Below are 11,518 nucleotides of genomic sequence, written 5' to 3'. Positions count from 1 at the left end.
TATAGCAGTAGATGAGGGAAGGGAGTGCTACAGTGTGGCAGTACAGGGGGGAATGATCGGCTACAGCAGTGAAAAGTGTGGTACCGATTGGTGTGCTCTCGGGGTTCTTGTACATGTAGCATAGATGACCTCTACAGTGGCCCTCCCACCTTCCCACCTGCATTAGGTGTTCTTTTTTTTTGTAATTTATGTTTATGTATTTATTTACTGTTTGAACTTATTTATTCTACGTATTTATTTTTTTGGCTGCACTGGGTCTCTCATTGCTGTGCACGGGCTTTCTCTAGTTGGCGGCTAGCGGGGGCTACTCTTGGTTGCGGTGTGCGGGCATCTCATCGCGGTGGCTTCTCTTGTTGCGGAGCATGGGCTGTAGGCACGTGGGCTTCGGTAGTTGAGGCTCACGGGCTCTAGAATGCAGGCTCCGTCGTTGTGGCACATGCGCTTAGTTGCTGCACGGCATGTGGGATCTTCGCAGACCAGGGCTCGAACCCGTGTCCCCTGCATTGGCAGGCGCCACCAGGGAAGCCCTAGGTGTTCTCATATAGAGTCTAAAAACAGAGAGCACTGAGAGAAGGTAGTGGTTATTAAAGGCTCAGGATCTAAATTCTACCTGTCTCTACACCCCTTCCCAGCTGTCGATTTGACCCCATTTTTCAATGCTGACCTCATTGTTCAACTTTTCTCTGCCGTCTGTATACTCACCTTGAAAACTTGTTTCTGTGATGCGTTGAGCAGACACAGGGTGGCAGATTGCAGAGGTGGAAGCTGGTGGTCGGATATTTGTGGGCTGAATCTCCTTCAGTCCCATTCCCATTTCTGGTTGCCCAGAGGCCCTACTTCCTGTGTGTGACGCCGAGCCGTAGGATTGCGGGCAGGAGCCAAGTTCTCCATACAGTAAAGACCCCAGTGTGCCTTGGTTATAGTAATATACCTGGCTTCCTTCCTGGCAGGGAAGTGACAGGCGGCTCTGCCCCTGATTTGTTCGTGGGCCTCCTGATCCAGCAGTTCCCTTGGCTCTGCCCCTGTCGTCAGCTGCCCCTAGGATAACTCTGAGCCCTAGCCACTTCTCTGGTAGATTTCCCTATTCCCCCACTACAGTCACACCTGAATAAGGCAACTCAGACCTTTCAGAGATGTGTCCTGAACCTCTTGTTTTCTGAAATACCTATCTGGTGGTTGTGAGACTTAAGGCCAGCGTCCCCGAGAGACTTTTTCTATTTCTCCTAGTAAACCTAGACTCCTCTTCTGTCACCTTCAACTCTACTCCAATTGTGTTCTTTCAACCCAGACCTCTGACCCTGCTTTTTACTTCTGCCATTTCATCCTCACTCCTGCTTCCTTTCCTAAATCCATACGTCTCTTTTGGCCTTCCTAGCCCTGGGCCAAGTTCCTTCCTCTTTGCTCAGTTTTTACCCCTTTCCTTCATTCTCCCATCCAACTTTCAGTCCTTCCTTTCTCACGCCCCAGTTAGCAGCATCTGAAAATTCGAAAGGTTTGTTACTCGTCTATTAATTGTATTCCATTTACTTATTCAGTTCTATACCTGTCTTACCTGTGTATGGAAGAACAGCTGGTAGCCAAGGTGGCACCAAGAATCCTAGCAGCTCTCACTTGACGTATCCGTAGTAGTCGGCAATTTCCATTTCGTTTTCCCTCTCGGTGAAAAATTGCAGCTTGCCCGAAGAGGTGTATCTGGCAGCATTCTCCCGTTGTTGTTGAGCCCGCCTCTTCATGGCCTCTCGCTCTGGCCTCTGCTCTTGTTCGATGGGCTTTGACATGACTGGCTCAGGCACGTTGGGTTCCCTCCATGGAACTCGTTGCTTGCTGAAGTCTTGGAGTAAAAATTGGGTTTGGAGCTTGGGTGGGGCCTGGCGCTTATTCACAGCAGGGGGAACAGGCTCCCGCTGGAGAGGAGCGCCAGATGAAGTTTTGGAGGGTGCAGGCCTAGGAGCAGCAGACTGAGGGACACGAGGCTGGGTGTGGTTGGTCCAAGCCGGTTGGGTTGGGTTGGTCACAGTTGGCTGAGCTGGTTTGGCGGGGCCTGGCAAAGAGGCAGGAGCTGGCTGGGATGAATTGACTGCAGCAGGTTGAGCTGAGTCAGTAGAACCAGGCTGGGCACGGTAAGCCCCAGCAGGCCGATGTGAGGCCAGAGACTGTGGCCTCCGAGGAGCGGGTCGAGCTTGAGGCTTGTCCCAGGCAGAAAAAGGCAGAGGTATCAACTTGACCTTCCCAGGAGGAGGCCGCTCATACTGGGCTGGAGATGGACACTCTGTTTCAGCACTGCTGTCTGGTTTCTGGGCTTGGACTTGCGTTTTCTCAGGACCCTTCCCCTCACGTGGGGTATGCCGCCATGGCTGGATAGCTGGGGGTGGCTGGGGGTCTTTGGGGTTGCTTGACTTTCCCAAGAGCCGACAGGAAGAGAGCCCAGTTTTCGTCTCATTCTTCTTCCCCAGCGCATGAAGAACCTTCACAGACTCCAGCATGCGCACGCCAAGGGAGGTTCGAGGCTTTTGAAAGCTCTGTTGGAGAAGCTCAGTTTGGTGTTCCTTTCGCTTCGTGTGGGGGATTGCTGGCTTCTCTTCTGCCTTGACTTTGTTCCCTGACTGCTTGTTCTCTTCAGCCTTGTTTCTCCCTCTGGTCCTTTTGGTCTTTTCCTGCCCGTGGCTCTTAGTTTTGCTGATCTTTCTGGATGCAGCTTTCTGAGGTTTGCCTTGAGAGTGCTTGGCCGTGTTCACAGGAGCCCTGTCACTGACTGCAGCGTGGCAGGTAACCACTTCTCCCCCTAACAGGCACTCTGGATTCTTTGGCTGGATTTTGGCCTTGGGAGCGCCACTGATAGGCTCAGAGGCTTTCTGTTTGTTCTTCCTGGGTTGATCAGAGGGAACCTTTATGACACTTGGCTTTTCCTGCACCTGATTCACCTTAATGGCTCTGGTGTCTTTAGCTTTGATCACGTTGGGACCTTGGGATTGATCAAGATCTTTCAAAGGATTAAAGAGCTGGGGAAGGTGAATATCCTCCGCCAGTGTAGTAATGTCTGCAAGACCACTGCTAGGTTCAGTCCCATTTTCAAGTGTCCCTAGGTCCTGACGACTCCGGCTGTTCTCTCCCAGATCAGCATTTTCAGAACCAGGCTGCTCCTCTTGGCTGAGGGGATCGGTGCAGGCCAGCGGCTGGTGAATATCAGGGATTCCTAAAGGGAGTAGTGGAGGATCTTGGTTCTCTGTTGGGATCTGGTAGGCATCCAGAGGCTTTGAAAGCTTGGTTTTGATATCATCCACGTGCTTACTCTCTATTTGTCCCTGGCTTGGAGCTGGAGGCAGGGCCAGGAGACGCCTGGCACTCTGGACTGGAGCTGTCACTGAAATGTCCCCAAGTTCAGATGGTGGGTTACTCTCAAGTATGTGGCTGTTTCTGCTACTGCAGGACTTGGGGAGTTCTTGACTTTGTGTCACACAAAACGTCTGGCTTGGAGGTTGCAATCCCAGGGAATTTTTCATCACCAGGGGGGAGGTCTCCATCCCTACAAAGGGATCAAGGGAGAAGTCAGTCCCTGGTAAGTGAGATGCTCCCCCTAAACACCAACACAGCAGTCGTGTACCTTTCAAGGGGTTCAGGGGCAAGATGGGCAAGGCATTTCTACTAACTCTTCTTAAGGATCATGGACAGTGCCCTATGCTACGAGGTAAGCGGTGACTGTTGTAATTCTTACTGGTGAGCCTTTCCTGTCGCTGATTCTCGGCTCGCTTTGTATTTCATAGGACTGTTATAAGTCCAATACAAAATGAGTCTTATTTTTAAAAACCTGAAATGTTTTACAAAGCCTAGCATATTCTCATATAGGGTCCTTTCCATTCTCCCCACTCTCCCGAGAGGCCAAGAACACGTCACACCATGAACTAGGAGAGGGGGTAGAGCCCTTTCTGATGAAATACATCAGCAAAGACAGAGTCTTAGCCTGCTTGCTCTCTGGACAGGATCTCGGACCACAAGGTCTTCAATCCTGGTATAAATGAAGGAAGTGAGGACAGTTCAACTGGCACTCTCATAACAAGAGTTCTGAAACACCTTCCAAAGAGACTATAGCAGTAGATGAGGGAAGGGAGTGCTACAGTGTGGCAGTACAGGGGGAACGATCGGCTACAGCAGTGAAAAGTGTGGTACCGATTGGTGTGCTCTCGGGGTTCTTGTACATGTAGCATAGATGACCTCTACAGTGGCCCTCCCACCTTCCCACCTGCATTAGGTGTTCTTCTTTTTGTAATTTATGTTTATGTATTTATTTACTGTTTGAACTTATTTATTCTGCGTATTTATTTTTTTGGCTGCACTGGGTCTCTCATTGCTGTGCACGGGCTTTCTCTAGTTGGCGGCTAGCGGGGGCTACTCTTGGTTGCGGTGTGCGGGCTTCTCATCGCGGTGGCTTCTCTTGTTGCGGAGCATGGGCTGTAGGCACGTGGGCTTCGGTAGCTGAGGCTCACGGGCTCTAGAATGCAGGCTCCGTCGTTGTGGCACATGCGCTTAGTTGCTGCACGGCATGTGGGATCTTCGCAGACCAGGGCTCGAACCCGTGTCCCCCGCATTGCATTGGCAGGCGGATTCTTAACCACGGCGCCACCAGGGAAGCCCTAGGTGTTCTCATGTAGAGTCTAAAAACAGAGGGCACTGAGCGAAGGTAGTGGTTATTAAAGGCTCAGGATCTAAATTCTACCTGCCTCTACACCCCTTCCCAGCTGTCGATTTGACCCCATTTTTGAATGCCGACCTCATTCTTCAACTTTCTCTGGCGTTTGTTATACTCACCTTGAAAACTTGTTTCTGTGATGCGTTGAGCAGGCACAGGGTGGCAGACTGCAGAGGTGGAAGCTGGTGGTCGGATATTTGTGGGCTGAATCTCCTTCAGTCCCATTCCCATTTCTGGTTGCCCAGAGGCCCGACTTCCTGTGTATGACGCCGAGCCGTAGGATTGCGGGCAGGAGCCAAGTTCTCCATACAGTAAAGACCCCAGTGTGCCTTGGTTATAGTAATATACCTGGCTTCCTTCCTGGCAGGGAAGTGACAGGCGGCTCTGCCCCTGATTTGGAATCTGAGATGGTGTTCCCTGAGCAAGGCTGGCAGAAAGCGATGGATGTAGAGGGACCATGTTCTTGGCGTCTGAAGTTTTATCATACTGGGCTGCCAGAAACATGGAGGAGGCAGCTGTGTGGCGGTCAGTGAGTGCCAGAGTAAAGTCTCCGAGTGAAGAAGAATTCTTTTCAGTGCTTGCTGTGATGTCCCACTCAAGAACACCTGGATAGGAAGCAGCTGAAGTGGAGATCTGGCTGTGGTCCGTAACTCCAGATAACATAGTCGTGCTAGAATGTTGGTAAAGGTAGGCACTACCCATGAGTGTCTGGAAAGGGGTACCAGTAGCCGATGCCGAACTGACGGCAGGGGCAGAGACTCTGGAGAAGTTGCAGACACTTCGTGTTAGGGAAGTTGCATTGCTCACCACAGGAGGAGAATGCTGCAGAGAATTTAGAGTTCCACGTAGAGATGGATGTTGGAAATTTTCTGTAAGAACAAGAGGGTCATGACAAACTCAGGGAGGTTGAGAAATTCTCACTACGTTTGAGGAACGGCATCATCTGAAGGTTCTTGCTATCAGGACACCTCTACTATCACTACTTCCTGAGAAACCCAAAATCAGACAGTTAATGATGGCTGTAAGGACTGAGCAGTTTTCCACTCTTCTCTATTAACTGCCTGTGCTCCCAATCTTGGGCACAGACGGGCAGAAGAGCCAAGTGGTGTGGTTCAGAGATTGTTCTCTAGGCTGGAAGCAACCTTCTCCCTGCCCTGTCTTTCCCTTCAGCCTGCACTCGTATTGACTTCTATGCTATTTCCTAGACTGGAAGCATTTTAGAACTAGGAGGCCCTTAGAGAACTTCGATGTTCTCAGTCTCATTTCGTGAGTAAGGAAACTGAGGCTCAGAGAGGTCGGGTTGACTTGTTCAAGTTCTCTCATTATGTTAGTATCATTACCAGGTTTCAGAACCTAAGTATCCTGACTTCCTTGCCAGGACTCCACTCTGAGCATGATACTGCCAGAAAGCAGGAGAAACAGAACTTATAATATAGGCATTTTTTTTGTCCATTAGAAAACAGTACGGCTATTACCATTGTCGTCTTCAGTGTCTCCCTTTGCTTGTGCAGTTCCCACGCTATTACCTAGAGGTGACGTACAGCTCAGTCCAACTGGTGAATTGAAAGAGTCATTTTTGCCCTCTTCAAGCCTGGTTTCTCATCCTACCTCAAAATGATTACCCGAAAGTGGATTTCTTAAGTGCTTTTGGAAAGGGAAAAGTTATCTGATTCCTTCAGATTACTCATCTATAAAGTGGTTATAACACCACCACCAATAATAATAGCAGTAATAATTAATAGATGAATAAGCTGATCTATTGCGTATGGTTTATATGGAGGAAGATACAATAAGTTCTAGAAAGACAAAGAAAAATCATGACAAGCATATTACGTTAACGAAAAAGAAATCCATAGATATTAATGAAAACTGGGGTATGTGGCAAGTATCGAAGCCTAATGAATTTACTAACAAATGGCATTCTGTACCATCCATGCAACATTATGAAAGTGAATTTTGCCCACTCTATTTTAGTGAATACTATTAACCAGAAAACACGATGGAGGTGATAGAGGTGAATGAATTCCTAGCCAATGCATACAGACAGAGAAGGTATGTCAGTAAAAAATGCATAACAAGCAACAGAATGCAATAAATGTGCATGTATAGGTAGCCACAACACACATAGACAAGTATTTCAATGAAAACCGGTACGAAGCAGACGGCAAAATAATAAGTGTAAAAGAGTTTCATTATTGTGCTCCTTCATATTTTTACCCAGCAAGTAAGAGGTATTAAGCCTAGGAGAAATATATATTTCAATGAATATAGCTTATATAATAAGCAGAAAGGAAGCTTAAAATGTATCAGGAAGGTTTTTGGATTTATCCTAGAACTTAGATTAGAATCATCTTCAGCATCCAAGAAGATGGCATCCCAAAACCTCAAAAAACCATCATGCCTAGAATCCCATTAAAAAAGATTTTCAAATGTAAGAAAATCCACAGGACTCCACAATATGGTTTTCGATAAACGTGGATGTTTGTTTGTTTTGTTTCTTTGGCCGCGCCGCGTGGCCCTGGCCGTGAAAGCACCGAGTCCTAAGCACTGGACCGCCAGGGAATTCCCTAAGTGGGGGGGAATTAGAGATGTGGGGCTTGACTTTTTCTTCTTCTTCTTCTTCTTCGGTAGCTAAGATCTACAAGCGAACGATGGCTGTTGATCAATGTGCTCTCTGTGTTAGGAAGGAAATAACTGTAAAAATGAAAAGCAGCCTTGCCCTAGAACCTACATATCACACAAAGGAAAATAGTCCTTCTGATTCAATTTAGAAGATATCACTTAAAATGTTGAATTGGCGAAATGTCTACCTAGTTTAAAAATTAGAAAGAATAAAACACTGAAAAGCAGCCCCCTAGATAACCACTGTGGTTGCTTGTTTATAGGAGGCATCATTTCTAAAACGTATTTCTAAAACGTTTATATTCAAAACTGTCAAGTGGCCAACTGTATTCAGAGAGGCAATAAAAGAAAGAAAACGGAGTATGACTTTTCTGATAAGCTGCCTTTCCTGGTGATCCCCTGTTCTGGCCTTACTTTCCTTCTTAGTCTGTTAATGTAAGGGTTTGCTACCATCAACTTGGTTTTGCCCTGCTCTGAGCAGGTTTCCCTCTGTGCTGTTTCTGCTTTAATTGAAAATCTTTGGTTCCCATCAGCATTCCATTGCAAACTCCGTTTTTCTTGAGAGCTCCTCTATGCTTTCCCTCTTCGTTCTTACATTTTCTCCCATCTCTTGGTGCCTGTTGGCCTGTGCTAATGAAAACCATCCTAAACTTCCTTACGCTCGACTCTGTGCCTCCCTGTAGAGCCCAGTACTCTCCATCCTCTCTCCCTATTCTCTCTTTTCAACTAGTCGAAATCCTAGTGGAGGGAGACCATTAGAGATGAAACATCTTGGTATATATTGCTAGTTTTCTATGTCCCCTGGCTTTTCTACGTTTCTGTTGAAACACTCTTGAGAAGTGTCTGATTTCGTTTTCTACATGGGTACCCTTTAAGGCTCAATACTGGAAAAGAAGGGGATCAGAGTGATCAACCCAATGTGGTATCCTAACGTAACAGTTAAGGAAAGCAACAGGCTTTGTGAGACAGCCAGTGATTTGTCCAAAGTCACACAGATAGTAAACGTCAAAGTCAAAAGTGAAATTAGGTCTCCAGACTTGTAGTTCAATACTTTCCCTCATTATTCCATGCTATTTTGAATCTCCTACTCAATTTAGGGGCAAAAGAAATCGAACGCAAAACTTTCCAAAGTTTCTTTTCTTACCTGACATGGTCAGAGAAGAGGAAGCATCCACTGCAGGTACAAGGGATGAGGAGACAACACTAGAGGATGTCTGAGTGGCTGCAGCTGAACGGCGCACGTGTCCAGTACAGAGGTCACTGGTTACTGGTCCAAACAGCTCCACGGAAACCCCAAGACTCTACCAAGTGGTAGTAGGTTTGGTAGGAGAGTGATGTCACAAAGCAGGCAGTTGAAAGGTATGAGAGAGCCAATAGGGAGGTCCGATCCCCAACAGGAAGGCGGGCTTGGGTGAAGAGAGTGTAGGAGAGCTAAAACAACACCTGAGTTTCTGAGCTCTGGGGAGGAAATCCTAGAAGACAGATTTACCTCCCCCAGGCTCTTCCATTAGGGAAATCATTGCAACATTTCTTACAGACGTTCATTAATACACTGAACTAAGAGTTACTTACATTCTACAGAGTATTCTATTTTATGTATCATATACTTAGAGCTATATAGATCTTATTTAATTAATAATCCTTAGGAAGGAAAGAGCCATCTAGTTTGAACTATTACAGTTGTTCTGAAATCATATGTGTCTAATGAGTGAACTGATAGCAGCTTTTAAGGAGCCAAAGTAGGGATTAAGAAGCTCTCTTTGTAACTTGGTTCAAGAGTAGGGTGAAGTTTGTTGAGTGTACCTTGTGGAGAATGTTGTGGTCCAAGGCTCTTCTCTTTTAGTTTCTTCTCCTTGACTCCTACCTTCCTTGGGCTGGGCTAGGCTGGGGGCCAGGTTGGACTTGCGACTTAACATTTCTCTTCCGCTTTCTCTTTGTTTTTTTTCTTCCATTATGGGCATTGCTTCGAGGACAAGCCTTGATCTTGCATTGGACGTTACTTCCTGTCAACTTCCAGCAGCAGGAGTCTTCTTTTCAGTGCTTGATGCCTCACGAAATAGACTCTGCCCGTTGGCAGCAAATACCAGAGAGCTAGGAGACAGAGCTGGTTGCAGACCTTTCCTCTTCCAGCCTTTGGTTGCAATTGTTTGGCCCGTAATTTGCTAGCTCTAGTTCCTTGGGCCACACAGGTATCCTGCCATCTCCAGCTCTTGTTATATGTGAGAGACATTCTGAACACTGTCCCTTTTTCTTTGCACAGAAGTATATACAGTGTGGCAGTTACTGTAATCTCCTCCGCCTTGCAAACAGCCACTCTAGAATCTTGGACCTCTAGGACTCTCTGTCTTGCATGCTTGGGGGCAAGGCCAAGCAAAATGAAGAGGAGAATAATTAGAGAAAGAGGAGGACGTTGGTGGAGAATTGGGAGCAGGTAAGGTGAAAAGGGCACAGGAGAAAAGAGATGCATGTAGACTTTTTGGTTTCTGTGGGAAACAGGTTGACACACTTGGGCCTCATTTGGTATTAACAGAACAGAGAGTTAAAGATCTAAGTAGCTAGATAGTGTGCAGCAACTGCCATGAAGTCTGTACACTGAAGAGAACAGTCTCACATCTAGTTTTCATTTTGTTTTATGTCATAGTACCTTATTTATAGCATTCACTGGTGTGTTTGTAGAATACAGATGTTTTCAAATGCTCTGGTTTTGTCTACATGGTTATCTCCTTGTCCTGTTTGTAAGGAATCCAACATTGTAAGACATATTGCATGTTTTTCTCTTGACGACTGTTGACCTTGAAGCGTCATGAGCTAACTTGAGCTGTTGGATTCTGTGGAGAAACGTTCAAAAGGGTCTGTGAAAAAGGCACTGTGGTGAGTCGCATTATGCACCCGAGCGTAAGGAGCAGATATCTGCCACCAGCCCAGCTTGGCCTGGATTGCCTCTGTTTTAGTTCCCCTGGTCAGTGCTTTTCTCCCTAACCACTCTTGTGACTGTGATAATGTGAGTAAGGGCGGAGTTGCTAATGATCTATGTGTGAGGTAAGCTGGTTTGAGGGAGGAAATCTATGGACCTAGTCATTTTCCTTGGTGGTAAGCTTTCAGGGGTGCAGAGATTGATCTTCCTGGGGCCTTTTCTGGTCCCAGGAAGATATCGCATAGATGGGACCCCCCAAGACACACATTGAATCTTTAGGCCTGTTTTTCCTATTATGAGGTACGAGTTTCTTCACTGATGGGGATGATGCTTATCTGAGAAGAAATTGTGAAAGGTGGTGTAGTGTAGAGGTGTGGCTTCAGCTTTTAAGTTTTCCTCCAGGTTTTTCCCCTAAGCTTCCTACTTCGGACGGCCTACTTACATGATACTAGTAGGTGATGTCCGGCTAACAACTTCCTAAATATACCTGCAAGCCAGATCAGTGTCTCTTTTCTCTGTATTCCCATGGAAGTCAAGAGTCCCGCCGAATTTTCCATCGAAACAGTTGATTTGTGTTGTCTCTAGGAATTCTAAAGGGCGTACCGTTGCTTCCTAACCGGTGTCATTTGGGAGATCCGCCTCTGTACGTTCAAATGATTAATTTTGAGACTTTGCTCATGTGTGCAGTAAACCCTTGAATTCCCTAAGACCTTCCTTTCCTCCATCTCCTACCCCATTAAGCCCGCTTCAGTTCATCTCCTGAATTTCTTTGGAATCTGTCAGCCAGCTCTTCCTCAACTTCCTAATACTGAACTTGCCTGTCTGTTGCGATTAGGTCCTAACTAGTGTCCATATATATCTTGTTTCCTTCCAATCCACTCTTCACACAAGAAACCTTCAAAGCAAGTTGGAACGGTGCTCATAAACATCGCTCACAAACATTGTTTTGAGAATAGAAAACACACTGTTGGCCTTTAAGACTCTGCGTGGTCTAGAATCCTCTCTGCTTCTCTAGTCCCATCTTGTGCCACTTTTGCCCTCACTTTCTATGCTTCAGATACACTGAATTAACCTTAGTTCTCACTCATCTGACAGAAGTCAGTTCAGATACTATTTTTCACTGTGATTCCTAGCATTAAGGAATTTGATTATCAGGTTTTGTATGAGGACTATTTCATCAGGGGTACAGAAGTTCTGGCCATCTCTGGTTTTGGATATCCCTTATTTGTTGAGACCTTTGCGTTGTTTGGTGTCCTTTTGTCTGTTTTCCAGATGGGAAAACAGGAACAAGGGAAGTA

Source organism: Balaenoptera ricei, chromosome 13 (genome assembly GCF_028023285.1).
Source record: "Balaenoptera ricei isolate mBalRic1 chromosome 13, mBalRic1.hap2, whole genome shotgun sequence".
In the NCBI taxonomy this organism is placed as follows: domain Eukaryota; kingdom Metazoa; phylum Chordata; class Mammalia; order Artiodactyla; family Balaenopteridae; genus Balaenoptera; species Balaenoptera ricei.
This window is presented reverse-complemented; position numbering follows the sequence as displayed.